Raw genomic sequence first — 5,801 nt, 5'->3', positions numbered from 1 at the left:
AGGGGACCTCGTTAAACATTTTCAAAATCCTCAAAAACCTATCAGAAAAAAGTTTTGGGGCTTTTAAGATCTAGAGTGAAAAAATCGAAAAAAATTCAAACTGTGGTCAAACAATCGTCAAACTAATTATTCTAGAATATTACTGTTACTAAATAATTATTTCAGTTATTTTGAATTTTGGTCAAATCTGGTCAAACAATGGTCAAACTAATTATTCGAGAAAAAATAGTGTTACTAAATTATTATTGTTTTTTAAAACAATAGTTTCAAACTCAAACAGTGAAATGTGTCACTTCATTCTCAAGCAAAATTCCTGAGGGTTAATAGGATTGACATCTTACTATTGTCAGGAAAACAACAAGTGCAGACCTGGAAACGAGGGAGAATAGAACCTGGAAGTTAAGCGTGCTCAGGCTAGGGGAGTGGGAGGATGGGTGACCGTTCGGGAAGTTAGATGATTTGGAATGATGAGGGGTGATTAGAGATTAGAGGATAAATTGAGCAGTGATGAGGGGTGGTGATTAGAGTTTAGAGGTTAAAATAATTCAGAAATTTGAAAATAAAAAAAATTCAAAAAAAAATCATAAAATTTCCTTTAGTCCCGGTTGGTGTTACCAATCGGGACTAAAGGTGGAGCTCCACGTGGCCGCGGCCTTTAGTCCCGATTCGTGTCAGAACCGGGACTAAAGGGGAGAGGCATTAGTAACGACCCTTTAGTCCCGGTTCAAAAATCAGGACTAAAGGGCCTTACCAACCGGGACAAAAGCCCCTTTTTCTACTAGTGTTAGTTTACCTACAAGTAGATTACATATGAACATTCTTTGTGATTCAAATAAGCTTACTAACATCCGTATATCGTTAATCAAGAGCGTATTGTGTTAATGCCGTAGCCAGTTTTACGTTGGCAGTAATTTTCAATAGATAAAATGTACGTATGCTAATACACTTACACTTACCAGGGAATACTAAAACTGATAGGAGCGCATAGTGTTTGGTAACTACACATTGAACGGCTTCACCTTGGAGTTAGAAAGTGTTGATAGATCCATGTTAGCTAAAAGGGTTTCGGACCAGATAAAGCCATTCCACACGTAAAACAGATACATATGGTGAACTCCATCAATACAAAAAAGAGAGCAATAACCTCCTGCGTCCAAAAAATGATGGCTTTGTCAACTTAGTCTACTAGGTTGACGTGTACGAAAAACTTTGTCAACTTAGTCCACAAACGATTTGGAGGATGACTTATGGGTCTACTAGGTTGACATGTCTGACATGCTTTGTCAGCTTAGTCCACAAACTATTCTAGCAGCAGTGACAGTTGGATGTTAATCCAACAGCTGTGCTGCTTTTTCAATATTTGATCTTCTTGCTCCAGCCGCCCAAACCAGCGCCAGTGGGACTGCTTCCTCCCGCCTCCCGTGGTCGGCTGTGCTGCCACACAGGCCGCGCCGCCCCACCCTATTCCATCGCTGGCCAGGCCATTCCTCTACTCACCCACACCTCCTGTTATTTTCCGGCGACGACAGACAAACCAGTAAACCCTTGTACTCCCCACCGCTTGGGAAACCACTATCGAGTCTTCCACAGCTCCGGTTCATTCCCTTCCTAGGCCTCGCCGTCGTCCACCGCCCTGGTGCTCTCGGGGCGGCGTGGTCAACGTGGTCAATGAACGACATCGATCGGAAGAGGACTGTATGTGTTGAGGCTGACAGCTGAGTCTATGGCCGCACGCAAGCAAGTGCCTCCTTATTACGTGCAAAATAATGATTCCTCCACCTAAAAGCAGGGACCCACCAGAAGGGCCTCTGTATTTCACGAAAAAAATAAAAAAAATGAAACCATACAGTAACTAGTGCGTGAACTAAATATGTGGAATACATAAACTAAAATTTCAAATTATCTCAAGATTATGTGCAACAATATAGTAACACAATTAGTTTTAGTAGCGATGTATTGAAGTGACAGTATGTGTACATGTACACATTTTGTTCATGTTGTAGGCAAAAAGTAATAACACCTTTTCCTGTTTAGGATATGACAGAGATATAGTAAAACCAACCATGTACGTGAACTTTGACCAGTCAAGCAATCCACACATTTTGCTAAAGGAGACACATATGTTGCTTTCGATAAATTTAATCCAACTTGAGGTAGTATCTAGACTCTACTACCGGTCTATCTATGCTGAATGTAGTGCAACAATTTTAGAAAATAGTTGAAGTCGTTTTAAGAAATATCATTCTATCCAGTGATATAAATAACCTATTTTTTTATTTATTCATAATACTACTCCTTTAATATATGTTCGTGCTGAGCGCATTGGCCATAATTTTTAAATAATGACATTCAATCTAGTGATATCAACAACCTCATTCGTACAGAAGACAGAATATTGTTTATCCTCTAATATGATCCAGTGTTGTGGAATGTTGGCCTCCATAGGTTCAAGTCTAATTGGAATGATGTAACAAATTTTGTTATTCGGAAGCAAAAGACAATGCAATACAGTATTGCTACTTGTGAGTTGTGTTGAGATTTCCTCGAAGAGGAGAGGATGATGTAGTATAGTACAAATAATTATTTCTCTCAGTTATGAAACCAAGGTTATTAATCCAGTAGGAGAACCAAGCAACACTATGTAAACAACACCTGGACACAAACACCAAATACTTGCAACCCAATGCACAGAGGGGTTGTCAATCCGTCAACGGTTATGAGCAAGACTAAACGGTATAATTTTTGATAGATAGACTGAACAAAAATACAAAATTAAATAAATAAAAGAAAATTGCAGTGAGGTATTTTTGGTTTTAATATATAATAAAAGATAGACCAGGGGGCCATAGTTTTCACTAGAGGTTTCTCACATAAAAATAGCACACGATTGGTAGACAAATTACTGTTGGGCAATTGATAGAAAAGCAAATAGTTATGACAATATCCAAGGCAATGATCATATATAGGCATCACGTTCGAGACAAGTATACGAAAACTATTCTGCATCTACCACTATTACTCTATACATCGACCGCTATCCAGCATGCATCCAGTGTATCAAGTTCATGGAAAAACGGAGTAACGTCTTAAGCAAGATGACATGATGTAGACAAGATAAAATCACTTATGAAATAAATCCCATCTTTTTACCCTTAATGGCAACGAACATACGTGTCATGTCCCTTTCTGTCACTGGGATTGAGCACCGCAAGATCGAACCAATTACAAAGCACCTCTTTCCATGGCAAGATAAGTCAATCTAGTTGGCCAAACCAAACCAATAAATCAGAGAAGAAATACGAGGCTATAGTAATAATGTATAAAAGATTTCACAGAAAACTCACATAATATTCATGGATAGATCTGGTTATAAACGCACAATTCATTGGATCCCAACAAACACACCGCAAAAAGTCATAACATCAAATAGATCTCCAGGAGGTCACCCATCCTAGTACTACTCTCGCCCAAGCACGCTTAACTTCGGAGTTCTGATGGGATCCGGTGCTTTAGTGCTGGTATGATCGCATCCGACATGTTACCCCCGTCTTCGTCCCTTATCCTTGCCCTACCCAGCTCCACTACAAAGACGATTGTACATTGCTTTGGCCGCTCGCTCTCAACTACGGAGACGAGTTTACCGCGGTTTCCACCCCTCCCTCTCAACCGCACCAGTGCATGCTTAACGCGCCACAACGCCGCCGCTAGACTCGTGAATCGTGAGCACCCAGCTATAACTTACCGCAATCGTGCAAAAGAATAAAACACGGTAAATATATTATTTACACGTGCGTTTTGTTTTGCAAGCGGCGCAAAAAAAATTAAAAAGGGAATGCAACACGAGGACTTCCCAGGAGGTCACCCATCCTAGTACTACTCTCGCGTGAAAAAAGAGAGAAGAAGACATATAGATACTAACTATGGACCCATATGTCCATGGTAAACTACTCACGCATCATCGAAGCGCAGCAAGGATGATGAAGGGCCCCCTCCGTGATCGTATCCCCACTGCCAGAGTGCCAGAAAAGGCCTCCAGATGGGATCTCCTGGTTCTGGAACTTGCGGCGACGGAAAAAGTATTTTGGATCATGGATATTTGGACTTGAATGATTCAAAGCAATAGTCTATAATTTGACTTGAAAACATCAATACTCAAGCATATAAACAAGCAAACATGTCTTTCAAAATATGAACACTAAAGAAAGTTATTCCTAGCACATTATGCTCAATCATTGATCCATTCATGAAACACACTCAAATATTAGCTACATGCAATACACAAGTATGACAATAGTGATCCCTAGTTGGTGCTTTGTAAGAGAAGATGGAGACTCAAATAAAAATAAAACTGCATAAAAGTAAATAGATAGGCCCTTTCGTAGAGGGAAGCAGAGATTTGTAGAGGTGCCAGAGCTCAAAGCTTAAGTTTAGAGATAAAATTATTTTGAGAGGCATGTTTTCACTGTGAACGAAAACGACCGAGAATTCCCAATATCTTCCATGCTAGACAAATTATAGGCGGTTCCCAAACAGAAAATAAAGTTTATATCCTTTCCACCATTCTTTTGAAATATATGGCTGGCCGTATCCACGGATGCCTTCCATACCATCACTTTCCAAGGAATTTATTATCATAATATTTTTTTGCATTTCGGGACTAGGCGTCCCTATTACCTGCTACACTCTCATGCAATGACAAGTGAATAAACACTCATCATGAGAATAAAATACCTAGCATCGAATATATTGGCCACACCCCTGCCACTTCATGAGCGGTACGGGCACACAAAGCGGAAATTCATTTTGAAAATTAGAGTTGGCACATGCAAATTTAATTAGAATGGCATGGAAATACCGGATATAGGTAGGTATGGTGGGCTCATTTGGCACAACTTTGGTTAGGGGAGTTGGATGCACAAGCAGAATTCCCGCTTAGTACAAGTGAATGCTAGCAAATAGATTGAGAAGCGACCAACCAGGAAACAAAAACATTCATAAGTGTGCATTAAACATAATTAATACTATATAATGCACCACAAGTAGGATATAACTTCATTGCATAACTATTGACTTTACGTGCTTGCATAGGGAATCACAAACCTTAACACCAATATTCTTACTAAAGCATAATTATATGACTAGTTGATTACTATCTCCATATCGCAAAATGATTGCAAGGAATCAAGTTTATCATATCCAATGACCTATATGAAAGTTTTCATTATATCCCCTTGGATATCTATCACTTTAGACCAAATTCATATGTTATGCAAACTACCATTGCTATTATCAACTCTAGAAAAGATATAAGTGAAGCATGAGAGTGCAAATATTTCTTCAAAAAAACTAACTCTCAAAATAATATAAGTGAAGCATGAGAGTACATTTCTTTAAAATATAATCATATCAACTCTCAAAATAATATAAGTGAAGCATGAGAGTGCATATCTTTAAAATATAACCACTATCGTGCTCAAAAAGATTTAAGTGAAGCACTGGAGCAAATGCTTAGCTCAAAAGAAATAAGTGAAGCACATAGAGTAGTCTAACAAATCATGATATGCGTGTGGCTCTCTCAAACAATTGTGTTCAGCAAGGATGATTTTGACAAACTAAACCGAAAAAAGCAAAGACTCATATAATACAAGATGCTGCAAGCAAAACTCATGATATGTGATGAATAAAAATATAGCTCCAAGTAAAATCACTGATGGTCATTAGAAGAAAGAGGGGATGCCTTCTGGGGCATCCCCAAGATTAGTTGCTTGGGAGTCCTTGAATATTACATTGTGGTGTCTCGG

The 5,801-nt window shown here is 39.0% G+C and overlaps 1 pseudogene; it reads right to left on the bottom strand.

The window, feature by feature from the left end:
• Positions 1 to 3,411: 3,411 nt before the first annotated feature.
• On the bottom strand, positions 3,412 to 3,532 carry LOC119351410 (annotated as a pseudogene).
• Between the last annotated feature and the right edge of the window lie 2,269 nt (positions 3,533 to 5,801).

The sequence above is a fragment of the Triticum dicoccoides genome, chromosome 1B (assembly GCF_002162155.2).
Source record: "Triticum dicoccoides isolate Atlit2015 ecotype Zavitan chromosome 1B, WEW_v2.0, whole genome shotgun sequence".
Lineage (NCBI taxonomy): Eukaryota > Viridiplantae > Streptophyta > Magnoliopsida > Poales > Poaceae > Triticum > Triticum dicoccoides.
Note: the sequence above shows the minus strand (reverse complement) of the source record. Positions and strands in the feature narration are given on the sequence as shown.